Source organism: Trichechus manatus, unplaced genomic scaffold (assembly GCF_000243295.1).
Source record: "Trichechus manatus latirostris isolate Lorelei unplaced genomic scaffold, TriManLat1.0 scaffold00001, whole genome shotgun sequence".
In the NCBI taxonomy this organism is placed as follows: Eukaryota; Metazoa; Chordata; class Mammalia; order Sirenia; family Trichechidae; genus Trichechus; species Trichechus manatus.
The window spans coordinates 43,553,093-43,563,522 of NW_004443937.1; positions in this window are offsets into that span (position 1 = coordinate 43,553,093).

The window sequence follows — 10,430 nt, forward strand, 5'->3', positions numbered from 1 at the left end:
TCACCAGGCCTTTCTTCCGAGGCACCTTGGGGTGGACTCAAACTTCCAGCCTTTCAGTTAGCCGTTGAGTGTGTTAACCATTTGCTCAACCCAGGGACAGGAAGGATCATAGCCACTAAAAATTAAAAGAAGGAGCAATCATGGTAAAAAATTGGCATGGGCTACAGAACATCATTCTTGATCGTTAACAGCGTGCGTACTTTGAAAGCCTGCGTAAGCGGTGGTCTGTGTACACGGTTTGCACTCAGGCATGTGTGATCTTTTCAGGCAAAGCTCACAAAGTAGCTACTGATTGTAACAGTCAGCATTGACTACTTAGAATCAATGAGCATGTCACATGGACTACTTGTAACAAACATAGGTAACATTTACTGAGCACTTACTATGAGTCCAGGAGCCCTGGTGGTGCAGTGGATAAGCACTCAGCTGCTAACGGAAGGACTGGCAGTTGGAATCCACCAGGCACTCCACGGGAGAAAGAAAGATGTGGCAGTCAGCTTCGGTAAAGACGACAGCCTTGGAGACCCTGTGGGGCAGTTCTACTCTGTCTTGTAGGGTCCCTGTGAGTTGGAATCGACTCAGTGGCAAGGGGTTTGGTTTGGTGTTCTGGTTTACTGTGAGCCAGGCTCTGTTTTAAGCACTAAATAGGCACTAAGTCATGTAACCATCACAATTCTGTGAGGTAGTTACTATTGCTGTTGACGGGTACTTACTGTTATTGCTCCAGTTTTACAGATGAGGAAACTGAGCAGTTGAGATGGTGAGTAAGTTCCACAGAGTCTCATAGAAGGGAGGATTCACATCTAGGCAGTTTGATTGCAGAACCCATACTCTTAACCACCACACCATATAATACACATGTATCCTTACATATATGCTTATGTACATATGCACACATACATGCAAGTGTACATATGTTCGTGAATACATACAACTACATACATTAACTATAAAACATTCTAAAATGAATATACTGTTTATAAATTATAACGTCAAGTTGTTCCAACTGAAAACTTAAAATCAACAGTCAGTGACTTTTTAAAGGTTAGAACAACACTTGTAGATGACACTGCATACACTTGTTATAGAGAAAGGAATGGTTTGGCACTTAAAGATGAGCTCTTAAGTAAAATGTAATTTTCCTATCCGCTGTAGCAGAGGGAAGCCTGTGAAGATTATTTGAATGTTATCCAGAAGAAAGACGCTCTCTCACCAGACAGCTATTACCAGAGACACAATATTGAAGTAACAGCTGGAGAATTTGCAATCCCTTTGGAGCTAGAGGGAAGTGGATTTTTCTAATGAATGCTGTTTCCAATTCTCCTAAGGAAAATAATAAGGGCCAGCTTGATTTTTTTTGGAGTGACTGCGTAGGCATTTCTTAAACCTCACTCAGGTAGCTGACCTCTGACTCAGTATTTCAAGACTGTAGGTCACGGATATGCCATTTTCATAAGCATTTACATAAATAATCTGAGAAATGGATGCTGCTGGCATTTGGCAGCCTGTTTTTCATTATTTTTTTGCATGAGATATGTAATTTCAGATAACTTTAAGGCATAAGTGTTTGAGCTATTTCTGGACCAGCTTCACCTAAGCAGAGAAAGCCCGCACTCACAGAGGCAAAAAAAGACTTGTGGTAAAGGGTGTTTCAACAGCAAGGACAGGGCTAAGAACAGGACTGTTGTGATCCTCAAAGGCAGGCTGATTGAAGGGAGTGATACGAGAATGATGAGAAGCAGTCAATGGATAGACAGAGCCCACGGGACTGTTCCAGGGTCCTAGGCTGTAACGGCACACAGTGGCTGTAATGGCACACATGGGGCTGTGTCTCACAAAACGGTGGGTTTTCTGTGATTAGGAGCACTGCTTCTGTTCACGTTACCATGGCGATACCAAGACAGATGAAAAGTAGCGCGTGTTTCATGTATGTCTGTTTCCATGTGGTGATGTGTAGTATAGTGGGTGTGACACACACAACACGCACACGCACGCACACTTGCACACACACAGACACGCTACTCAAATCCAATTACAGATTCTTTTCTTTGCTTGGGTAGGAATTGGATTCCAGTATTTACTTATTTTGAATCTTCGGTCTCATAAGTGGGTCACCCGATGGAAGTAGGATTTCCCGCTGCACAGACGCTTTTGTTGTTAGTGGGGCGCCTCCCTCCGGCCAAGGTCTCCCTTCTCAAACCAGTGGTGAGATGTAGGGTGGAGGGAGGTGCCAGGTGACGTGTAAATATGAGGACTGTCTTAAGGAGTTTTCTTCTATTTTATAAATTTCATTGGAACTTTCTTGGGCAAATCAGGGACAAGCTTTATTGTGTTTAGAGGTGTTGAGATTTCCAAGGAGATGTTATGAAGGGGTAAAACAAATGAATCCCCTCTAATCTTCTATTTTGGTTGATGGAATCACCTTGGCGTCCAAGTTGAAAAATCTTCAGTTATTCCCGCCGTAAAAGAAGCCTGGTGGTGCGGTGTTGTGCACTTGGCAACTCCGGGCCGAAGACCCGGCAATCTGCTCCCGTAAAAACTGTTGGTGCTGTGTGCTGCTGAGTCGATTCTGACTCATAGCGACCCCAACAGAACAGAGTAGAACTGTCCATTGAGTTTTCTAGGCTATAATCTTTATGGGAGCAGATCATCAGGTCTCTTCTCCCACAGAGCCACTGGTGGTTCGAACCACTGACCTTCTGGTTAGCAGCTGAGCGCTTAACCATCCCACCACCGGGGCTCCTTACGTGTTCTATAGAGAGCTTATCACTTGGGAGGCACTGCGCTAAATGTCTTATGCTCATTATTTTATTTGACCCTCACAACAGCCTGATGAGGTTGTTCCGTTGTTAATTCTGTTTTATGGAAAAGGGACCCGAGGCTACAGGGGAGACCTGCTCAGAAGTCCTGGACGGTAAGCGGAAAAGGGAGAGTAAACTCAGGTTGTGTCTGGCTCCACCAGTACTTTATGCTGCTTCTCTACCTCCTTCACTTCGTGATCATTCACGTATGCCTTCACCATAAATGAGTGCCTTCTGTGTGCCAGGCACTGTGCTACAAATGGGGACAGATATTAGAAGAGTAAGAAATGATCCTTGCTCTTAAACGGAGACAGACATGTCCAACGGCTCACTACAGCATTAAGAGCAAGGGCAGGAATGTAGGCAGATGTTCTGAGCCCCCACGACCCAGCCGGGAGCTCAGAGCTCCACCTGACATCTGACATCCTCCATCACTGCTCCCTTCTATCTGTCCTCTTTCAGTACGCCGGCCTCTGTCCTCCACTTTATCCAGCCAATCTTCTCTGCCTTTATTCCTGCCAAGTCTATGCCCTCAGGGCCTTATCTTTCTTCTCGGAATTTTATCAAAGTCTTTTTCCAAACAGAGACAATTTTCTTCCTAGAAGAATTCTGTTCCCTGCTAAAAACCAAACCAAACCTCTTGCCAGACAGTCAATTCTGCCTCATGGCAATCCCATGTGTTACAAAGCAGAATTGCTCCATAGGGTTTTCTTGGCTGTACTCTTTATGGTATCAGATTGCCAGGCCTTTCTTCTGCAGTGCCACCGGGTGGGTTCAAACCACCAATCTTTAGGTAGTAGCAGAGCGCAAACCATTTGCGTCACCCAGGGACAACTTCCTTCCTAAGAGGGATTCTGTTCTCTGCTACTAATACAATGAAAACCCCACCCCATTTAAATTATTAAAATGATCCGTCCTAATCAGAACACTGGCATCTCTGCCACGACCTATGTTACCTGGGGCACAGCTAGGCCACCTGTGACCTAGCTGTAGAATGAAGATATGAACAAGATGATTGCTATTGCCCTCTGCGTCATAATTTCATTCTTGGACAACTGCACGCTGAAAGATGTAACAATGGCTAAACCAGTCCTAAGGCGCTCAGGGAGCATAGCTCTTCCTCAGTTATATAAACGTGAATGCATTCAAACTCCATATAAATCAGAGCACAGCTCAAGACTCAGATTTGTGAGCAAAATGCTCAGAAGGACAGGTGAGTGTGTCAGTTATCTGCTGCCGTACAACAAACGAGCTGCTGTCAAGTTGATTCTGGCTCATGGTGACTCGGTGTGTGTCAGAGGAGAACTGTGCTCCATAGGGTTTTCAATAGCTGAATTTTGGAAGTAGATAGCCAGGTCTTTCTTCTGAGGCACCCAGGGGTAGACCTGAACCTCCAACATTTCGGTTAGAGGCCAAGTGTGTTAAACATTTGTATGGCTGTGTAACAAACTACCCCAAAACTTAGCAGCTTAGAACAACGAACGTTTATCACGTCACACAGTTTCTTACAGTTAGGAATTTGAGGGTGGCTTAGCTGGGTGGTCTGGCTCTGGATCTCTCCCAGGTTGCAGTAAGCTGTTGGCTGGGCCTGCAGTCATCTGAAGACATGATTGGGGCTGGAGGATCTGCTTCCAAGATGGCTCACTCACGTTGACCAAAAAATCAACGAAACCCATTGCCTTCAAGTTGATTCCAACTCATAGTGACCCTATAGGACAGAGGAGAACTGCCTCATATGGTGTCCAAGGCTGTAAATCTCTACGGAAGCAGACTGCCACATCTTTCTCCCACGGAATGCCTGGTGGTTTCAAACCACCAACCTTTTGGTTAGCAGTCGATCACTTTAACCACTGCGCCACCTTGGCTCCTTACTCATGTTGGCAGGAGGCCTCAATTCCTTGCTGGCAAAAGTTCCTCACCACAAGGCCTCTCCACAGGACTGCTTGAGCGTCCTTACAACATGGCAGTTGGCTTCCCCACGGTTGAGTGATCCGAGAGAGAAAGCAAGGTGGAAACCGCAATGCTGTTTATGACTTGATTTCAGACGTCTCATGTTCTCATTTCTGCCATTTGTCATTAGTCTGAAGTGAGGCAGCAAGTCAAACCTATGCGCAAGGGAATGAGAACTAGGTTCTACTTTTTAAAGGACTATCAGGGGATGTGGGTATTTAAAACCATCACAGTGGGAACACCTTCAGTCTTACAGGACCACCTGTAGGTGGCAGAGTTCTGAAGTTCAGTGAAAACTGTACTGAATATTGCAAAATCGAGGGAGGGCCCATTCTCCTCTCTTTCCCCACAGTCGTTAGAAGTCCTGTCTCCATTGTACAGAAAAGATCCGACAGTGATGGATAGGAGGCAGAGTGGAGGGGAAGAGTATGAATGTGGGAAGGCCACTTTTTAATATTTTATGCCATCCAGAATTATGTCAGAAGCAGAGTGAGATTAACTGGGGAATTGTTTCCTCCCTCCCTGTTTAATGCCTTTCCCTCCCAAACTCATCTCCTTAGCTGTGGAGGTTATCAAATGACACGCAGGCTTTTCTCCTTCTTTGTCCTTAGAGCTGAGGACCTGTTAGGCAGCTTCAGTGTTCCCAGGGATCGAACAATCAATCATCCTTTCTCTGAAGCAGGGCCAGAGTGATCACACATTTTGTTCTGCCTTTTAAAGGCTCTGGCTGGGGAGCTAGCGCACACACACAACAAAAATACTTCCCAATTGATACGCAGCTATTATTAGAGCTCGTATTTACTGAAACGGTTCATGCCACCATATTGCATTTACTGTAGCATGTCAAAGAAGAGATGTTCAGTTCCACAAATAGATTTCTTTTTTCTGATGCTGCTAGGCGGCTCTGATTTATAGCTGCAATTTCTAGTCACCATTTCTTCCTCCTAAAAAGAAAAAGATGCCCCACCCCACCCCTTTTTAAAGTTTTTAATTTAAAGCAAGGGATTCTGGTTTTAAACGAAGTCCTGAATTCGGAACTCTCTAAATGTTTAAATAAATGATCTGGCATAACAGATTAATTCATAGGTTTACTATGAGTATTTAATGTAACATGGTGTCAAATTAGATGCAGCTGGCCAGAAGAATATTGTTTTAAGCAATGACTCCAGTGTAAGATTCAGTCATAATTTCAAGGATGAACAAGGAGACAGAGGGCTCGCAGAATACGTAAGGTAATGCTGGGGCATCAAATCCATCATGAGGCCACAGGAGACCACGGGAAAAGTGAGAGGAAGTGAGGGTAACTGGGATTTCTGGGGTATTCCAAGGAAGGGAAGCCATCTGAATACGATTGTGCGCTTCAAACAGTGCCAAGCATGATACTTGGTACTGAATAGAGGCTCATCATATATTTGGAAAAGGAGCCCTGGTGGCACAGTGGAGAAGCAATCTGTTCGAACCCGCCAGCTGCTCGCAGGGAGAAGGATGAGGTGGTCTGCTTCCACAAAGATTGCAGCCTAGAAACCCCTATGGGGCAAGTCTACTCTGTCCTATAGAGTCCATATGAGTCAGAGTATGTATTTGGTGAGTGAAATAATTTAAATCTGTTTGGGAGGAATTAGGGCATTTTTTCGCCAGACCCTGAAAGATGGATACATGCCTCCCCAGGTATAAATTCGGTATTTTGGAGAAATCTCAACTATTTCAGGAATGAGGGACTATGTCACTCCTGTAGGAATCATAACAGTAGTTCAGAATTTATTAGGTTCTCCCCTCCTCACACCCGTCACCAGCCTTTAAAAATATGTTCATTATTTAAGATTATAAATCCTCTATAGGCTTTTTATAGAGAATTTGAAAAATATACAAAATGTATATATATAATCAGCCATAAAAACCATAATTCCTTTACCTAGGAGCAGACACTCCAAATATTTTGGTTTATTTCTCCCTGGTAATTTTTTAAGTGCATAGTTACATAGCAAGGATAATAATACATGTAAACCTTTGAATTCTTCTTTTCAGAATTAAAAAAAAAAAATTTCTATACTGACTAAAAAGTCAATACACATTCATTGTAGAAAATCTGGAAAAAAGCAGAAAAATTTACAAGCAAAAAAAAAAAAAAAATCACTAGCCATCTTGCCACCTCCTGTAAGCACTGTTAATATTCTGGTGATCTTCCCTTCTGGAATTTTTTTCCTAATTCTTAACGAAGCTATAGACTCACTGGAGAGAGGTGAGGCCATTCCTTATAAAGGCCCAATTACCACTTAGCCAAGATTGAAGCCGAAGATCCCTTAAAAGCCGAGTCTTCGATAAAAATTAAGTGGTTTCTTTTCCTAGCTGACATTTTTTCTTGTGACCCGTGGGGTGGAGGGAAGTATAGTACTGGCTGGGAACAAAGGTGCCTCTTGAGTTACAACCTCTGCTCCACCCAGGCTGTGAGCCTTTCTCTATGCTTTCAGAGAAGGGCTGGGCCAAGGGAAAGACAAGGGGAAACACAGACACACAGACGAACATCTCAGGGCTAAGGGTCAGCCTGAGATGCCCTAAGAGCTTCAGTCGCCAACTCCAGCTTAAAAGGTCTCTACCACCAAGAATTCAACTTAGCTCGTAAAATTTATATTGAACAAAATCACACTAACCATTGACTCCTTTCTCCTTCCAGGGGAAGCCCCCCATTCTCTAAGCTAGGATCACGTAGGTTATCGCCAAGAGGAATGATACGCAAGGGTGTCAAAAAACAGAAATAAAAGCCAAACAATAATTATTCTGAATCTTGTTTTTCACAGAAATACAGTTTTCTTAAGCTAGTTTCCAGGAGGTGATGGGGTATAGAACAAGCACAATCTAGCTCTGCTGATATTATCTCCGTGATCACGGACAAGTTATTTGTCCTCTGTGAGTTCTAGATTTATCCTCTGTGGAATGGGGGCTAAACAGGAGCCAAGTGTACTGCTCTGTGCAGAGAGTGAGGGGCTCCAACTCGCTGGCAATGTGAAAGTGTCTTGCACATACAAAGCAGTTGATGCTTTTCAGTTTCTTGTCTTAAGTTCACGGCCTCCCTCTCACCAATGTGCATGGGACACTGTGGGACACTGGTTACGTGCATCAGAGTTTACTGTCATGGATTAATTGTAACATAGAGGGTAACACCATTCTCTTTGCTTGTTGCAGGTCTGAAGAATGGGAGACAGAAGTGGGAGGAGGAGATCAGAGAGAGGGAAGATGGTTCAGTTAATAATCTCTTAAGGACTAAGATGCGCCTGACCCATGGTATTTTCAATCACCTCATATGCATGTGAAAGCTGGACAATGAATAAGGAAGACCAAAGAAGAATTCATGCCTTTGAATTGTGGTGTTGGTGAAGAATATTAAATGTACTATGGACTGCCAGAAGAACGAACAAATCTGTCTTGGAAGAAGTACAGCCAGAATGCTCCTTAGAAGCAAGGATGGTGAGACTTTGTCTTACATACTTTGGACATGTTGTCAGGAGGGATCAGTCCCTGGAGAAGGACATCATGTTTCGTAAAGTACAGGGTCAGCGAAAAAGAGGAAGACCCTCAACGAGAGGGACTGACACAGTGGCTGCAGCAATGGACTCAAACATAGCAATGATTGTGAGGATGGCGCAGGACCGGGCAACTTTTCTGCTGTACACAGGGTCGCTAGGAGTCAGGACCGACTTGCCAGCACCTCACAACAAGAAGAAGTCCCCCACCTCTCATCACGTGAACCTCCACAGACGTAAACACTGTTACTGACTGTGTGTGCACGCTTCCAGAACTCTTCCTGTTGATGTACACGTACATAAACATACACACTGGTGTGTTCACAGTACTTGCTCTGGATTTGCAAATTCCCCGTACCGACGCACTGTGGAGGTGGCTCGTTCTGGTAAACAGCTGTAATTGTTTCTCATCAGTTGGCTGCCAGTTCTTCACAACCTATCTGAGCAGCTGTGACAAGTATCTTAAGCCCCTCAGAGACTCCATAGTTTTATCTGTAAAGTCGGCGAAAGAATACTCCCCTGACAGCATTATTGCGGAGATTTGATGAGTTCCTCTATGTCAAAGTGTTTTACAGACTGGAAAGCAAACCATAATATGCCTTTTACGTGTCCTTGTAATGGACTCATGGTAACCCTACTCATATTCATACCGGGTCGCTATGAGTCAGAATTGACTTGACGGTAACAGGTTTGGTTTTTGGTTTTCGTGATGGACCAGCGTAGGGGAAGACCAGAGCGCACGACAGAGCAGGCACGTTTAGCTGTTGCTGCGTTGACTGGTTTGGAGTCTCTCGGTGGTGCAAACGGCTAACCCGCTTGGCTGCTAACTAAAAGGCTGGTGGTTCAAGTCCCCCCAGAGGCACCTTGGAAGAAAGGACTGGCTGGAGATGTGCTCCTGAAAAACCAGCCATTGAAAACCCTATGGAGCATAGTTCTTCTCTGATACACGTGGGGTCGACGTGAGTCAGAATCAACTCCGTGACAACCAGAATATGGACGATTAATGCCAAAGCCACTGGGCAATTCAGCAATAAAAAAGTCATGGCAACTGATTTTATACCAAAGCTATTTGCCTTACTATTTCAATTTTAGCCAGTTATGCAATGAAACAACTCCAAAGACCTTTGTTCTCCTATTTTTAGGGTTGTTCGTTGAGACAGAAACTACTGGACTCAGAGGACTCTTCCTTACTAACCAAGCGGAAATGGGCTGGGGGCTATCTCCCTGTCCACCTTGTGAAGATAATACAGAAATGAAGCCAGGGTCTTTCTCAGTGGCCTGCAGAGAGATGGGCTGGAAAGGCATCTGAATTAATAATAAGTGGTTAATACCAGCGAGAGGCGAGAACATAAGAGGCTGAAGCCACGGTCACCCAAATGTCAAATTAATAAGAGCCCTTCCCGTGCTCTCTCTCTCAGGAACACTGTGCCATCTTGCTTCTCATGAAGAATGGCTATTCCATCCCCTCGGCAACAAGATCGCTTGCCTTTGCCGCAGAACGGCCTGCAGCCTTGTCTCTGGGTCACTGGCTCTTTTGCAAACGACACCAGCCTGCACCATGCCAATGTTTGTCAACTTTGTTCCTGCATTTGGCATAAAAAAGATTAGACCAAGACACAAAACCAAAGCCTTTGATTTTTAGGGGGAGAAAAGGAAGCGGGGTGTCTCTAGTCTCCCAAGTTACCAAGGAACCGTGTCCCACACCCTGCCAGGCTGTGAAAGCACCAGGCATAACAAGAAAGGATATGTACTGTAGCTGGGGCCGATGCACGGGGGAGACCGTACCACCCACACCACCGCCCACAGACCTCAAACAGGGGTCAGACTGGACGTCAGGGGCTGATGCTCTGGGGAGACCGTACCACCCACACCGCCGCCCACAGACCTCAAACAGGGGTCAGACTGGACGGCAGGGGCTGATGCTCTGGGGAGACCGTACCACCCACACCGCCGCCCACAGACCTCAAACGGGGGTCAGACTGGAGGGCAGGTCCAAGTGAGTCATGCAGGGGGAGTATGGTCATCAGACTGCTGGTCAGGAGGTCGGCTGTCCTGGCAGTTCGTTAAGGAAATTTTGAACATCTTCGATTCTACCCTGGATAATAAATCTTACTGTATAGTCCACTGGCTGTTAATCAAACACTGCTGATCATCAAGCTTG